General features: G+C 41.0%; 1 protein-coding gene across 2 annotated transcripts in view; it reads right to left on the minus strand.

Moving 5' to 3' along the window:
* Positions 1–3,036, minus strand: part of FOCAD (focadhesin) — a 311,664-nt gene extending 308,628 nt beyond the window's left edge. For both annotated transcript variants that reach the window (XM_088837878.1, XM_055428152.2), the window contains exon 1: positions 2,990–3,036. The gene's annotated coding sequence lies outside the window, so the exon portion shown is untranslated. The remainder of the gene's footprint in view (positions 1–2,989) is intronic.
* Between the last annotated feature and the right edge of the window lie 14,898 nt (positions 3,037–17,934).

Raw genomic sequence — 17,934 nt, forward strand, 5'->3', positions numbered from 1 at the left:
TATCTATGCAATTTGAATTCTCAACTTCCTGGGGTCTGAAGAAATATTTTCGCTTCATGAACAATGGAAAATTTTACAGTATTTAATGTCACAGCTTTTGAAATATTTTCAAAATATATAAAACTAAAGTAACTCAGGCTAACCGAACGAAATCCAATATAAATCAACAAAAATTTTAAATCCTAAATGCAGTATTATCACTTCCAATGTGGCTTCTGTTCTGTTCTGTCGCTCATAGGTTAAAAAAATTATGAGGCCAGAAGTACTTGGCAGACCCAACTTATAAAACAACATTTAATCTATTGTTTGAAAAGTGGATGCGGTCTTCTGCATTGCTTGAAAACTCTGTTTCAAATAATTGAAATGGGAGAAAACTGACAAGTATCCCTTGTTCTATTAGCTTAGCAAATTTGTATCCTATCCTGTGGAAACAGTACACACAACTTCCATCCAATTAATCACTAACTGTGAATCAAAGATTCATATTATACTTATAAAATTATACCACATTTTATTATATTACTCATCTTTAGATTTTTAAGAAATATAATACTTACAGATTTCACATTTCCTAAATAAATATCTATTGCCAACTTGATCAAAGTTTAAATTATCACCCTAGGTTTCCTTTTTGAGATAACTGAGCTCATTGTTATAAACCAAGAACTATTATGACCAGGTTTTGCTACAGACCAAAAATAATCCTGACCCAACTATTTCCTTACATTTCTTCCAAATATAATTTAATTTTTCACTGTTTTTCTCCCCAAATTTTTATTTTTTTCCTTCACATAGATATTTTAATATATAATCTGAGTCCCTGAGTCTCCCCAAATTTTAAACCAGAAGACTGCACTTGGATTTTCTCCCTCAGCTCCTGCATTTCTCCCCAGTCTTCCCAACTTGATCTGCTCCATTTTAAGAACTAGAAAATTTTTTTAAAATTCTGTTTTCTTAAATTTTCCCAACCCCTAGTAGTGAAATAGGGGTTTACTTTAATTCACTTAATGGTTTGTGAACAACAGTCAAAAAGTATCACAAGGCTATGAATGTGTGTGCTAAGTCACTTTACTCCATGTCCAACTCTTTGCAACACTATGGACCGTAGACTGCCAGCCTCGTCTGTCCATGAGATTCTCCAGGCAAGGACACTTGAGTGGGGTGCCATGCCCTTCTCCAAGGCTATGAATATTATGTCTCAAAAAAACTATTCTAGAAATTTTACACCTGCAGGAAGACCAAATGGATTACTTAATAAGTACCATCAATAAATCAACAAATGGAAAATTATTATTACATCTCTATGAGCATCTTTACTCCCAAACTGATGATTTGCTTACCTTTTGGTTATTAATTCTTAACTGTAAATCAGCAATCAACTAAAATCCAGTAAATTTTAGGTTGATAAAATAAATGTTAACATAGACATGATACTGAAAAACATTAACCAGGTGACGACAACTACCAAATATTAATCAAGTAAGCAAATAACCAAGGCAGTTTTAGTTACCACTAACCTACCAAAACAAGTAAAAATGCTTTGAAAATTGCATTCTTATCCAATGTTTTTATATCATACCTTTAAATGTAACATTTAAAATCTCCTGATTATTACATTTTAAAATTTAGATGAGTCATAGTGCTTTGAGTGCGGGAATTATATGTGAATCAAAATTGTAAACATGCACTTGCTTGCTAGTCAAAAAGTCAATGTGGACAGATTCAGAAAGAGTAAAACATATAACCTTAAAATATATCCAGGGTTTTGTAAATGATCACTTCTCAAATATTAACACAGTTCAGTAAACATGCAATCTGCCCATCCTGTCCTTGAATATCTCAAAATTACTAAATATTTCTAATCCTATCCCTTCACTTTACAGATAGGTGCCTGAGACCTAGGTCTTTAGTGATACTTATCAGAACTATGCCTCAGAACTATAATGGTCTGAGGCTTACAGGAGGTGAAAGTAAGGAAAACTGAATGAGGTCCCAGAAGAGCTATATAGCTTATGATACAGGATCATAAGCTTCTGTGCCTAAATCTAGAACCTGAAATTGAATCATCAAATCTAGACAATAAAACTGGCTGATAAACTGAAAGAAAAAGACAGGGAATGCCCGTTTTACTTTATGGCATAAGACCCTGACCACCAAGGAACCCACTGAAAAAGTGCTGAACAGATGAATGATTGATTGCAATGATACTTGACAGCATGACTTCATTGATTTCAGAAGCTCCAAATTCAGAAACTAAACTGAGGATATCATGCTGAAACTAAAACTGATGGAGAGTAAGGGGCAACCCAACGGGCAAGTCTCTGTAAATCTCTGCATAGCTGTTGCTGACATTTCAAAACAGACATTCATACGTGTATGCGATATATAGAGATACAGAAACATACTGCTTCTTCAAGTAATTCCTGCAAGTGAGGACAGAACCAGGAGATCTGAAAACAGGCCCTGCTCACCCAAAAGCCTCTGCATTAAAGTGGACAGGATCTGAGTCACCGGGAACTAGGAGGAGACATCACTCCAGGACAAGGAGGGGAGGGCTAGAGTCCCCTGTGCCGCCTTCAGACTAGGGAAGTGGCTTGACTGCAACCTGCTGCAGGAAGCTATGCAAGGACCGCGCCGACCTGTTTCTGAATCAGGATCCCGCTGAGCCCCCCCACGGTCAGCAGAGCCGGCCCCACCCAGGCATCCGGGAGCTCTCTAATGCCGAAGGCCTGCTCCTTCGGGAAGTCAGAACCCCGGCAGGACAGGACGAGGGCAATCGACAAGACCTGTCCCCTTCCCGGCCGCCCAAACCGCGACGCGGCCCTGCCACCACATGCTCTATTCCCCGTCTCCCATTAGAGCTCCAGGCCCACCGAGCCTCAGCCTCCCTCCCAGCAAGCTGAGTCAGGCCATAGGCGAGTGCCATCGGGCGACCTGTGTGCAGGAGGCAGAGGCCCGCAGCCCGCCGCCTAACCCCCGCAAAGCTTACCTCCCTTCTGCCACAAGCTCAGCCCCACGCCGGCTGCCTGACGTGGCCCGCCCCGCCGTCTCGAACGCCGGGGGGCGGTGACTATGGGGAGACAGCCAATGGCCTGCAGGCCTCAGGGGCTTGCCCCGCCTCCTCCAACTTCGACCCGCCCGCCCCTGCTTAAGCGCACGCGCGTTCGGAGCGAAGGCCGCGCACTGCGGCTGGAAGGCGGCGTGGGCGGCCAAGCGCTCAGCAGCAGTCCCTGAGCTGGAAGGGTGGTGCGCGCGAGTGCTGGCTGTGGGACTGCGCAGCAGTGGAGTTAGCCTAGGGAAAGGATTAAAGGAACCCGCCTGGAGATACCACTGCAGCGTGTCCGGATGGTCCTATTGGCAGCCTGCCCCTATGCAGCTTTTGGCGGTGTAAAAGCAGCTTCTTGGTATTGGGAGATTTTGTTCCCCGGGGGGAAAAAAACAGCACTGGTAACTGTAGGATTCAAAAATTTTAATGCAGACAGCAGACTTGCGGTTTCGTTTCTGGTAGTCGCTGCTTGGTTATCTTTACTGCACTTGGCCAACACAGAACATTGAGGTTCTTGGCGCTAGTCTGATATATCCACCTGTTGAGTAGTCGTACACGTCATCCTGTTGATTTAATCTGGAGAGAACTGGCACCCGTAATTGTTACTTTTATTATTTTTGCCTAATACCTATTGACTGACCGCCCGTGCATGAACACGCATTTTCATAAGAAGACTGTAAGATACCTGGCACAATGGAACAGAAACTAAAAGAAGGAGCAGGAAAAAATGAAAAGGTTATGACAAAATGGAATTCTGATTGTGGATGACAAAAGTGGGAATTATATAAAAGATGAAATAGTTACGACAAGTTGCTCTACAGAACCCACCTTATCCAACAGTTTCTAAACCCTGGCTAACCTTTACAAGAATTTGGGGAGCCTGTAGTTTTAAATACCAGTGCCTGGACCCCTTTTCTAGAAAGTCTGCTTTTATAGCTCTGCTGAGGAGCCTTGGCATTGGTATTTTTCTAAGTTTCCAGTTTTTTTAATGTGCTAACAAGAAGCTCTACTCATTTATAAGAAGGATTTGGTTTCCTATACTCCACTTCAGAAAAGTAATCATATACCACCGACCATCTTCCATTCTCTCACTAATCTATTATGCATTCATTCTGTAAGAATGTATCTAAGTTAATTTTGAAACTACTTATATATTCAATCTCTGTATGTAACCCTTTGAGAGAAAGGAGCATTATAAGGTTTATAATTACTTTTTTTATTTTATACACCTTGATGATATTCCCCTTCAATCTCAATAACTCGAAATTGCAATACATCAGCTCTCCTTTTAGGACTAGTTTAATTCTTTTTAAAAATTATTCCTCTATCCCCTTAATTCTTGAGATACATTAGTCAATATTACAGTTGAACATTTGATTATGTAAATAGCACCTTTAAATGTATATCAACTCGTTTAATCCAACTGTATGAAGCAGGTACTGTGATGACCCACATTTTATAAATTAGGAAACTTAGGCACAAGGAGTAACCATCTTAATCAAGAGGCAAAATTTGAATCCAAGCACTCTGACGCTCAATAAATAAATATACTGCCTCTGTTACATAAAGACTTGCTTTAGGTGTGTGGGAGGAAATGCCCATTTAAAGAATGGTAATGAGTCTCTTGAGAAACCTGTATGCAGGTCAGGAAGCAACAGTCAGAACTGTACATGGAACAACAGACTGGTTCCAAATAGGAAAAGGAGTACGTCAAGATTATATATTGTCACCTTGCTTATTTAACTTATATGCAGAGTACATCATGAGGAACGCTGGGCTGGAAGAAGCACACGCTGGAATCAAGATTGCCGGGAGAAATATCAATAACCTCAGATATGCAGATGACACTACCCTTATGGCAGAAAGTGAAGAGGAACTCAAAGGCCTCTTGATGAAAGTGAAAGAGGAGAGTGAAAAGGTTGGCTTGAAGCTCAACATTCAGAAAACGAATATCATGGCATCTGGTCCCATCACTTCATGGGAAATAGATGGAAAAACAGTGGAAACAGTGTCAGACTTTATTTTTTGGGGCTCCAAAATCACTGCAGATGCTGATTGCAGCCATGAAATTAAAAGACACTTGCTCCTTGGAAGGAAAGTTATGACCAACCTTGATAGTATATTAAAAAGCAGAGACATTACTTTGCCAACCAAGGTCTGTCTAGTCAAGGCAATGGTTTTTCCCGTGGTCATGTATGGATGTGAGAGTTGGACTGTGAAGAAAGCTGATCGCCGAAGAATCGATGCTTTTGAACTGTGGTGTTGGAGAAGACTCTTGAGAGTCTCTTATTACTGCAAGGAGATCCAACCAGTCCATTCTAAAGGAGATCAGTCCTGGGTGTTCATTGGAGGGACTGATGCTAAAGCTGAAACTGCAATATTTTGGCCACCTCATGCGGCGAGTTGACTCACTGGAAAAGACTCTGATGCTGGGAAAGGTTGGGGGCGGGAGGAGAAGGGGACAACGGAGAATGAGATGGCTGGATGGCATCACCGACTCTATGGACATGAGTTTGAGTGAACTCCGGGAGTTGGTGATGGACTGGGAGGCCTGGCGTGCTGTGATTTATGGGGTCGCAGAGAGTCGGACACGACTGAGTGACTGAACTGAACTGAATGAGTCTGTGATTTTTCACTTTTGACACTTCCCCTGGATTCTGGGCAGGACTGAATGACTTTGGCTGTTAAACCAAGAACCCAGAATTGACTTGACAACTTGTGACAGATCTTGGGCTAGGCTGGAAGCCCAAGGGCTCACCGTCTTCTGGGATATACTCACCCTGCCTCTGGTTTTGACTCACTCCATACATGACTGTAGCTCAGCAAGGATTGTTCTGTCTTTTAATTTATTTAATTTATTGCTATATCTGGCACTGGGCTAGACATGAGAGATAGCAAGATGAAATACACAGTCCAGAGACACAAGGAGCCAGCTCATCCTGGAGATTCATTTGGACAAGATGAGAGGTGTAGACTTTTAGAACCAGAAAGGATGTTAGAAGTTGCCCATCTATGACAAGTTTTCACTGACAAGTGTGGAAATGAAGAATAAGTAAAGAAATGACAGTGTATCAAATTTTCATAAAAATAAATTTATTCAGTGTAAAGGACTGTTCTTTTTGAGATTGTGTTTTGATTTTTTTCTCGTAAAAATGTTCTCTCATAATAATTAGTAGGTTAAGTTGTTGGGAATTTTGTTTACTTTAACGACCTTGAACTCCTGTCTTGATTCTCAAAATTTTTTAATGTTCTACTGATTTAGTTTGACTATCAGCTGATGGCGAGGGCAATTGAATAAGACTGCAGAGGGACAAAGTGCAGTTCTCTTTCTACTGCATACCCACTGGAATAGCCCATTTCATGAGCAGGGTTAGAAATGTTTGAAAATAGTCATGTCAATAACAAATTTAAGAAATTAGGGTCAAGGTTAGATAACAAAGATTAGAACTGATTCTGATGGGCCAGCTGGTTGTTAGCCAGGAAGAGCAGTCTTCAGTCTGCTTAATTAATCAGATTATCTTGGTTTCCTTCTGAGCTGAAAGCAAAGAATGGGGCCTAAGGGAATACAGTTACTCTATGAAGTGACATTTTGATTGGGGTAAGGCCTAGGAAAGATCAGCTTGACTGAAGGGAACATGCATGTCTGATATAGATATGTGGAGTCTATATTCCCCAAGAGTCAGCCTGGGGAGAATTTTTGAGAATCAACAGGGAGAGAGTGGACCCCTTCGAGTACCATGGGAAGAGAATCAACTTCGTTCATGTAACCTGCAGAAGGTGATCTAGACCTAATTAATACCAGAAGCCCCAGCACAGATGGAAATTTCAATTGAAGGATTAAAACAGACTTCAAATCTGTATATTATTTTCTGGATAGGCTTAGATTATATGTGCAAATGAACTCTCTGCTTTTTAAATATTCAAGACAAACCACCATCTTGCAGAAGTAAGCAAGCAGACAGCGTTCCTCTGTTAAACTCCTTGTATTATGACCCCTGAAGTGCTGATAGTTAAGCAGTTAGTTCTCTATTGTACCAGACCCTTTAGATAAGTACCCTTTTTGAAGTCAGTACAGAAGGGCCTATTGACTTTAGCAACAACAAAAAAAGAAAGAGAGTAAGAAAAATGTGTCCACTCCCAAATCATTAACTGAACTGAAAAGAATATGCTAACAAAAAAAGACACTGTAGTCTGAATCCTGTGCTGTAAGAAAAGGTCATGTCCCCCACAGCATCAGGAGAGGCACATAGCCTTGAACTCAGGCCCAAGCATGCTGGGCTAGTGCAACACACCCACGCATTCATCAGCAGGGAGGGAACCGGGAGGAGAAATTCAGAACTGAGTCACAGGGCTCCACTGTTGACACATAACAGAAAGTAGTCTTATTAGATTTAATTAGATGTGAGTATATGGCGTCAATGGTTCCCCATTTCTTTAAAGTCCCACAAAGTTTAACGAACTATACATGGTTTGCCTCCCTGAATGATGCACCTCCATCCCCAACACACACACACACACACACACACACACACCCTGTTAATCTTTGCCTGCTACACTCACCCCAACCCACTCCACTCCAGTCACCCTGCCCCCTTGCTGCTACAGGATCTTGGCACTTACTCCCTCATATTTGCATGACTCATTCCATTGAATCATTCAAGCCTTTGCTGAGAGGTTGGTTACCTTTTGCATAAGGACTACTCTCTTAGTCAAGGTCTCAGCAGGAAACAGATGGCACAATCAAATTAGGAAAATGGAGTAGCATTTAATAAAGGGGCCATAAACAGAGGTGTGGGCATGGAATAAAGAGATCACAAGGGAGACTCAGGAACATTCAGGCCTCCAAAATCACCTCTGAGCCTAAATTAGGGCAAGAAGAAGGAGTAGTTACGAAACATGGAGAAGGCTGTGTACAAAAGAGACTACCTGACAGGAGCTGGGACCTTTGATCAAGGAACACAGCCATTCCGCAGTGACCTGACAGGGAGAGAGCTCGGGAGTTATTACCTTGACCGCCATCATTCTCCTCTCTTTCTGATTTTCTGAAGCCAGGGAAGCCAGTGTTGCAGTTCATATGAGCTCATCTCCTGTGGTACAGGAAAGGGACAAAAAGAAGGTATCTCAGGACTTCCCTGGTGATCCATGCTTCCTCTGCAGGGGGAAGGGTTCTATCCCTGGTCAGGGAACTAAGATCTCACATGCTGCATGCAGAACAAGAAGAAGATATCTTGCACATTCACCTTGATCACCTACAGTTAGTTCAGTACAGTCGCTCAGTCGTGTCCGACTCTGCAACCCCATGAACTTCAGCACATCAGGCCTCCCTGTCCATCACCAACTCCCCGAGTCCACCCAAACCCATGTCCATTGAGTCGGTGATGCCATCCAGCCATCTCAATCTCTGTCATCCCCTTCTCCTCCTGCCTTCAATCTTTCCCAGCATCAAGGTCTTTTCAAATGAGTCAGCTCTTCGCTTCAGGTGGCCAAAGGATTGGAGTTTCAGCTTCAGCATCAGTCCTTCCAATGAATATTCAGGACTGATTTCCTTTAGGATGGACTGGTTGGATCTCCTTGCAGTCCAAGGGACTCTCAAGAGTCTTCTCCAACACCACAGTTCAAAAGCATCAATTCTTCAGCACTCAGCTTTCTTCACAGTCCAACTCTTACATCCATACATGACTACTGGAAAAACCATAGCCTTGACTAGATGGACCTTTATTGGCAAAGTAATGTCTCTGCTTTTTAATATGCTGTCTAGGTTGGTCATAACTTTCCTTCCAAGGAGTAAGCATCAACTTAATGGCTTCAGTCACCATCTGCAGTGATTTTGGAGCCCCCAAAAATAAAGTCTGTCACTGTTTCCACTGTTTCCCCATCTATTTCCCATGAAGTGATGGGACCAGATGCCATGATCTTAGTTTTTTGAATGTTGAGCTTTAAGCCAACTTTTTCACTCTCCTCTTTCACTTTCATCAAGAGGCTCTTTAGTTCTTCTTCACTTTCTGCCATAAGGGTGCTGTCATCTACATATCTGAGGTTATTGATATTTCTGCTGGCAATCTTGATTCCAGCTTGTGCTTCCTCCAGCCCAGCGTTTCTTGTGATGTACTCTGCATATAAGTTAAATAAGCAGGGTGACAATATACAGCCTTGATGTACTCCTTTTCCTATTTGATCACCTACAACACTTAGCATTTGCTGTGTTAACAAACTACCTTAGAACTCAGCAGCTTGAAATCAGGAGTGTTTAGATTGCAAAAGCAATCATGTCTAGTCATGGTAAGAGTGGAAAAGGCCCAAGAAGGAAGGGGCCAAGCACCATGGAAAGCTGTTGGGCAATAACTGTGGTCAGGAAGCTGGCCATTCAGTGCCTGGTCTAGTACCGGGGGCTTTAAGCCCATCTCTAGCCCCTTCCATGGGAGACCAGCAGGGTGATCAGTCATTCTGAAGTCACCTACACAGAGTATGCCAAGCCCGAAACAGGCACACCATGGTGATCTGCAAGCTCAAACCCCAGGGATGTACTCCAGGATTTGGTGACCGAGAATATAGGATCTGCCATACCTCAACATTGAAAAAATAGGCCCTTTCCAGGGCTTCCCAGGAAGTCATCTAAAGGGCTGGTATGCCCTGCAGAATTGTTAAATCTGAGTAAGTTAAATCAAATAGCAGTTTGCATAAGGCTGCTGAAAGGTAGATGTATTATTATTTTGCAAAGCAATTGCATAACTATCCTGGAGCATTTTGTCACAGTAAGGTGCTGGGAATTTTTTGTTTTTAACAAAGAAAAAGAGGTAGGCCTTTAAAAAAGGGGTACAATAAATGAGCACAAGCAAATGGTGCTCATAAAAAGACTGTCTACAAAACACACACGCACGTGCGTGCACACACACACACACACACAGAAACACATATTCATTTTCGGGTTACCTGGACAATTCTGATACAGGCTGGCTCTTGCTGGTTCCCCCTGAGTCTGCTTATATGTCTGCAATCATGTCAAGTCAACTGGCAGCTTGGCTGGTCTAAAATAGCCTCATTCACATGTCTGGTGGCTTGCTCAATGTCAGCTGGAGCAATAGGGATGAAGTGGTAATGTATCTGTATTAACTGTAACCAATCCCTTTTCTTATTTGTGTGACACCATCAGATCCTTGCTACTAATAATATCAAGATACATTATTTTGATGGAATTCCCATGTTAAAGCAATACCAGAGCTTCTCTAATGGCTCTGTGATAAAGAATCCGCCTGCCAATGAAGAAGACACAGATTCGATCCCTGAACCAGGAGGATCCCACATGCCTCAGAGTAACTAAGCCTGTGTGCCACAACTATTGAGCTTGTGCTCTGGAGCCCGGGGGCTGCAACTACTGAAGCCCAAGCACCCTAGAATCCTTGCTCCTCAACAAAGGAAGCTACCACAATGAGAAGCCCATGCAGCACTAGAATAGTCCTCGCTCGCTGCAACCAGAGAAAAGCCCTAGCAGCAACAAAGACCCAGCACAGCCAAAAATAAATAGATAGATAAAATTATTTTTTTAAAAAAGGGGATAGAACAGGATTGATCAAAACCAATGTTAGTCTCTCAGTCGTGTCCAACTCTTTTGCAACCCCATTGACTGTAGTCCTCCTCTGACCATGGGATTTTCCAGGCAAGAAGACTGGAGTGGGTTGCCATTTCCTTCAAAACCAGAGATCAACAGATTTTTTCTATAATGAACCAGTAAGTAAATATTCTAGGTTTATGAACTGAGGCAAAATTGAGTACATTATAGAAAAAGTTAACTAAAAAGAAAGAAAAGGCAAATTTCCATAAAATTTTTATTGATGAAATTCAAAATGCAATAATTGAGTACAATCATTTATAATTCAGGTCTACTAATAAGAAGAATGGAATTCTCTTTTAGAAGATAATAGTTCATTTAATAGGGATTCAAAGTTAGTATTCCCTGTTAATCAAAGTCAATTCCAAATATTCATCTGTTAATGCTGTGGATATGAGTTTGAGTGAACTCCGGGAATTGGTGATGGATAGGGAGGCCTGGCGTGCTGTGATTCATGGGGTCGCAGAGAGTCGGACACGACTGAGCGACTGAACTGAACTGAACTGAATGAGATTTTATCCATTTCATCTTTGAAAGTATCCTTTACACAGATTGATATGGCAAAATACTGATATCAGCCTATGAGCTTATAATTTTAATTGAGCATATTTATCACTTGGAAGTAATTTACAGAATTCTATTAGGTTCTTCTCTTGATATTTGCCAATTACCATGCCATGATATTGCAGATTAATCACTTCCAATTAAAGTTTAGGTGGAAGATACTCAGTTGGAAAGTTAAATGGATTTTGAAATATGGAAATTTCCTTTCCACATGCACTGAGATCCAAAAATGCTTTTGGAACTGTACTTTGAGCTTAGAAAATATATCTCCTGCAAATTTTTGTGGGAATGAAGATCTTGCTTCTTTTTAAAACTTTGACAGCACAGGAAGTGTATCAAACAGCTTGACATTACTTGTGATTCAAAGAACATCAGTTGTTCTTAAAATTACTTTCTCATAGCGTTACATTTACATATAAGCACTGTTTACTTTGTAATTTTATATTGAGAAATATGACCAAGTCTACAGCAAAAGAGAATTTTCAAAACCAGTGTTCAATAAAACTGATTGAGGGAAGTTCTCATTTCAAAAAAATTCAGTCTCAGGCCTGAGTTCCGAAATTGCGAAAAAACTAAACTATGGCTAAGCAATCGACTGCTGTGTGGTAGAGCAAGGCAAAAATATTCAGTCTCTATTTTTGACAAAAGTCCACAGAGCTGATAGTTGTTAAATTCACCAGAGTAAATGAAATTTAACATGGAGGCTACTGGTTCAAAGGCACAAGAAATTGAAAAACTTTGTGCCAATGACCCACGAATGAATAATACAGTGATTAACCACAAGCTTTATAAATCTGTTCAAATAAATCTTCTCCACACATATTTTCATCACCATCAGCTGGAACTCATCTCAGCAGATTCCACTTCAGGTTGTACTGAGTTAAAGTTTTCTCAATTTCTTTGAAAATATTCTCATCTTTAGTTGTTTCAATACAGACAATTTGTAAAGGCTGATTCTTCAGTTGCTTCAAACTCAGCATTGACTCCTTGAATAAACAATATATTGAACAGTATTAGTAACATCTGTCAGCTCATCAAGAGCTGAGGAAAACCTGTGGACATCACTGCCTTTGATTTTTAATAAACTATTGAAGTTGCTCCCAGTGTCCTCAACTCTTCAAGTAACTATTCTCAATGAAAAGTTCCTGGTCTTAAGTTTATTTTCTCCAGAAGTATTTCTTCAGCTGCTGCCATTAAACATGACTTAATTAACTCACTGTCAGTAAACAGCTTTCCTGGCTCAGCTAACAAAATGAGCCACTCAGAAATTTACTTTCATTGAAACTTTTTCATTTTTATTTTTGTGAAAAAATCTTGCTGTGATGAGATGTTGCATTTTGAATTTTCGTATTTTTCTGATCACTGTTTTCTTGTGAGTTGGGACTGTTGTGATGAATCTGGGAATGTCAATATATATTGTAATCTTTTCACACAGGTATAATGTCACTGCAAAATAAACACGTACTTTGTCATTTATTTTGAAAGTAAAACAATCTGTATCCATTGTGCCTTTAAAAGTATGACATAAAAGGTGAGTGATGTCACCAAAATGGTGCATTAGGAGACCTCAGCCTTAACAGTTAGACAGCTATCCCAGGAAAGGCAGCTCTGGGAGCACTCTGGCATCCACTTAAGAAACTCTAACAACAGGGAATCCCCTTGTGGTCCAGTGGTTAGCAGACTTCCCCAGTGGCTCAGCAGTGAAGAATCTGCCTGCAGTGTAGGATCTGCAGGAAACACGGGTTCCATTTCTGGGTCAGGAAGATCCCTTGGAGGAGAGCATGCAATCCACAGCAGAATTGTTGCCTGGAGAATCCCATGGATGGAGAAGCCTGGCAGGCTACAGTCTGTGGGGTTGCAAAGAGCCGGACACAACTGAAGTGACTTAATACGCCTGCCTGCCTGCACCAGTGGTTAGGACTCTATGCTTTCACTGTTGTGGGCCCAGGTTTAATCCTTGGTGGGGGAACTAAGATCCCATAAGCTGCACAGTATAGCCAAAAAATAAAGACAAACTTCAGTAACACAGTGGAACAAAAACCTGAGAACAGCTACAGGAAAAGAGGGAAGAGAGCTTAACTCTGAATGATTATCCCAACCCCTAAGCCAGCATGGCTCAGCGCCAAGAGGAACCTTCCCAACTAGAAAGAATTTCCTTCCCAGGAAAGGAAGAGCAAGGTGAGTAACTAGCTCCGCCAGCCTTTTGGGACATTACACAAACCCACTTCTGACTCACCCAACTCAGATCTGCAAAGATGAGACATACAGAGATGGCTAGAAACAAGGAAGAAAAGCAAGGGCTCCCAGTAGCAGCCATGCACCTAGAGCAATTACAGTTCCAAGTGACCAGCTTTGGATTTTGCCGCTGAAGGAACTAATGGCCCAAATAGCCACTAAGGAGCATTGATGATGTTATCAGCTTTCACCCCACAGATACTCATGTTCACTGACTGACACCAGCCACCTGAGCCCCTCCCTGTTCCCTCTCCCACCCTTCACCCTAACAGAGCCGGGGGGTTCACTAGCAACCAGCCCAGGCCTTTGCAGCTGTGCAAATGCAACACACCAGCCTAGACCCATGAGTCAAACCTCATCACTATACATACACTACGCTTCTCTGGTGGCTCAGTTGGTAAAGAAACTGCCTTCAATGCAGGAGACCTGGGTTTGATTCCTAGGTCAGGGAAAGCCCCTGAAGCAGGAAATGCAACCCACTCCAGTATTCTTGCCTAGGAAATCCCATGGACAGATGTGCCTGGCAGGCTACAGTCCATGGAGTCACAACAATCAGACACAATTCAGTCCGTTTAACCACTTAGTCCACTAAACCATCACTACTATACATACACTCAGGGTTAGCCCTTCTAAGTGTGCACTTGTATGCCATTGGCCTGATGCCTGTCACTGGACTCCACTGTAGTATGTAACCCAGGAGGAGTGCAGCCACAGAAGAGCACATCAATGACCAGGGCCCATGCAGCTGCTTTTGGGACCAGACTGCGCCTTGTCTTCTGTCATTGGCCTGTACCATTGCTCTCACCTGCAGCTAAGCCCCTCCAGCTAGGCATCTGCATGCCCCTGGCTCAGCCACTGTGGCTGTCTTTCACTGCCATGCACCCATGGAAGACCCAGCAGCCATGGTAGCACACAACAACAGCCACGGTCCCAGAGCTGCCAATGAGTCTGTAATTGACCCCAGCCCTTGCTGACTGCCCTGACCCCCATCACTACATTTTTACCTACAACTGACCCTCGCCACTATGTAGATACCTACAGCTGGCCCTCTGTAGTCAGCACTGACTCTGGTCACAATCACTGCCTGCCCTAGTGGGCAGAAATAAATATACTAAAACTAATGGGATGGGGCAAAAGCATTTCCAAGAGGGATGTTTGTAGCAATAAACTAGAAAAGAAGAACAAACTAAACTTGAGCAGAAGGAAAAAGTGAAGTAGAGACCAGAAATAACAGTATAAAAAGTTAATAAAACCAAAATAAATTTTTAAGATAAAGTTGAAAAATCTTTAGCTAGACAAGAAAAATTAAGGAAAGAGTTAAATACATAAAACAAGAAGTCAAAGAAGAGATACTGTAACTGATACCACAGAAATACAAAGATCATAAGAGACTGCTATGAACAACACCAACAAATTAGATAACTCTAAGAAACAGAAAAAATCCTAGAAAGAAACCCACTATCTGCTGAATCATGAAAATAATCTGAATCGACCAGAGAGTAAAGAGATTGAATCAGTAATCAAAAACCTCCCAACAAAAAAAGCCTGGGATTAGACGACTTTACTAGTAAATTCTCCCAAACATTTAAAGAAAAATCAATGCCAATTTTCTCAAACTCTTCCAAAAAATTAAAATGGAAGGAACACTAATAAGCACACTTTATGAGTCCAGCATTATCCTGATAGCAAAACCAGATAAGTAAGAATACTATTATTACCAGAAAACTACAGACCAATATACTTAATGAATATAGATGTAAAAATTCCCAACAAAATATTAGCAAACCACATAAAAAGATTTTATACCACAATCTATCAGGATTTATCCTTGAGATGTAAGGATAGTTCAACTTATACAAATCAATAAATGTGAAATACCACATTAATAGAAAGAAGATAAAAATCATATGATCAGCCCAATAGATGTAGGAAAAAAAAAGTGACAAAACACAACAAACTCTCATGATAATAAATGCTCAATACTATAACAACATAAAAAGGTGGGATGGGGAGGCAGGTGGGAGGGAGGTTCAAGAGGGAGGGAACATATGTATACATCTGGCTGATTCATGTTCATGTATGGCAGAAACCAACACGATACTGTCAAGCAATTATCCTTCAATTAAAAATAAATAATTAAAAAAAAAAATGCTCAGCAAATCAGGTATGCAAGAAACATACCTCAACATCGTGAACAGAGGAACCTGGTGGACTACAGTCCATGGGGCCACAAAGAGTCAGACATGACTGAGTGACTGAGCAGAGCACAGCACATGACAAACCCACAGATAACATTATAGCAAAACATTAAAAGCTCTTCATCTATAATCAGGAATAAGTCACGGAGGCTCACTCTCACTAGTATTCAACATTGTACTGGAAGTCCTAGCCAGAGCAATTGGGCAATTAAAGGAAATAAAAGGCATCCAACTCAAAAATAAAGATACAAAATTCTGGGTTTTTTGCAAATAATATGATATGTAGAAAATCCTATTGACTCCACCAAAAAACAGTTAGAAATAATCAATGAATTCAGTAAAATTGCATAATACAAAATCAATATACAGAATCAGCTGTGCTTCTATACACTAACAACAACAGTCAAAAGAGAAACAAAGAAAATAATCCCATTCACAACAACATCAAAAACAAAGTATTTAGGAATAAATTTAACCAAAAAAGTGAAAGATCCGTACTGAAAACTATAAGATTCTGATGAAAGAATTTGAAAAAGACCCAAACAAATGGAAAGATATGCCATACTCATGAATCAGAAGAATTAATATTTTTGAAATGTCCATACTACTCAAAGCCATCTTTAGTCAATGAGATCCCTATCAAAATTTCAATTGCCTTTTTCAAAGAAGTAGACAAAAATTTCACTACCTGTATGGAACCACCAAAGATCCCATACATCCAAAGCAATCCTGAGAAAAGAGGACAAAGCTGGAGACATCAGTTTCTGATGTCAAACTGTTTGGCAAAGCTATAGTAATCAAAAGAGAAACATACTGGGGAAAAAAAAGGACACACAGACCAATGAAACAGAATGAAGTGCCCAGACATAAATGTTTGAATATACAGTCAACTAGTATCTGACAAGGGAACCAAGAAAATTTAGTGGGGAAAGGCTATTTCTTCAATAACTCAGTTCAATTGCTCAGTCGTGTCCAACTCTGCGACCCATGGACTGCAGCACGCCAGGCCTCCCTGTCGATCACCAACTCCCAGAGTTTACTGAAACTCATGTCTATTGAGTCGGTGATGCCATCCAACCATCTCATCCTCTGTCGTCCCCTTCTCCTCCCACCTTCAATCTTTCCTAGCATCAGGGTCTTTTCCAATGAGTCAGCACTTCCCATAATGTGGCCAAAGTATTGGAGTTTCAGCTTCAACATCAGACCTTCCAATGAATATTCAGGACTGATCACCTTTAGGATGGACTGGTTGGATCTCCTTGTAGTCCAAGGGACTCTCAAGAGTCTTCTCCAGCACCACAGTTCAAAAGCATCAAATCTTCGGCACTCAGCTTTCTTTATAGTCCAACTCTCACATCCATACATGACTACTGGAAAAACCATAGCCTTAACTAGATGGACCCTTTGTTGCCAAAGTAATGTTTCTGCTTTTTAATGTGTCTTGATTGGTCATAACTTTCCTTCCAAGGAGTCTTTAATTTCATGGGTGCAGTCACCATCTGCAGTGATTCTGGAGCGCCCCAAAATGAAGGCTGCCACTGTTTCCACTGTTTCCCCATCTGTTTGCTTGAAGTGATGGGGCTGGAAGCTATGATCTTAGTTTTCTGAATGTTGAGCTTTAAGCCAACTTTTTCACTCTCCTCTTTCACTTTCATCAAGCTTCAAAAAATAATGCTAGGGAAACTGGATAACTACATGCATAAAAACAAAATTGGACCCCTATCTTATACCACTTAAAAGAATTCACTCAAAATGTATTAAAAACTTAAAGATAAGAAATGAAACTGTAAAATTTCAAGAAGAAACCATACAAGAAAATCTCCTCAACATTGGTCTTGGCAATGATTTTTTAGATATGATACCAGAAACACAACAACAAAAGCAAAAATTAACAAGTGGGATTACATCAAACTGAGAATCTTCTGCAGAGCAGAAGAAACAGTCAACAAAATGAAAAGGCAACATATGGAATGGGAAAATACGTTTGAAAATCTGATAAGGGGTTAAGATTCAAATTATGTAAAGAACTCACATAACTCAATAGCAAAACAAATGGCTGTTATCAACAAGTGATAAGTGTTAGTGAGGGTGTGGGAAAAAGGGGAACACTTGTGCAGCTGTTGGTAGGAATGCACATGGTACAGCCACTATGGAAAATAGAATGGATGACGCTCAACAAATTAAAAATAGAGCCACCGAACGATCCAGCAATCCCACTTCCGGGTATGTATACACAGAAATTGAAAACAGAGTCTTGAAGAGATACCTGCATTCTCACGTTCATT

The sequence above is a fragment of the Moschus berezovskii genome, chromosome 7 (genome assembly GCF_049115385.1).
Source record: "Moschus berezovskii isolate FMDL1 chromosome 7, NW_MosBer_1.0, whole genome shotgun sequence".
NCBI classification, from domain to species: domain Eukaryota; kingdom Metazoa; phylum Chordata; class Mammalia; order Artiodactyla; family Moschidae; genus Moschus; species Moschus berezovskii.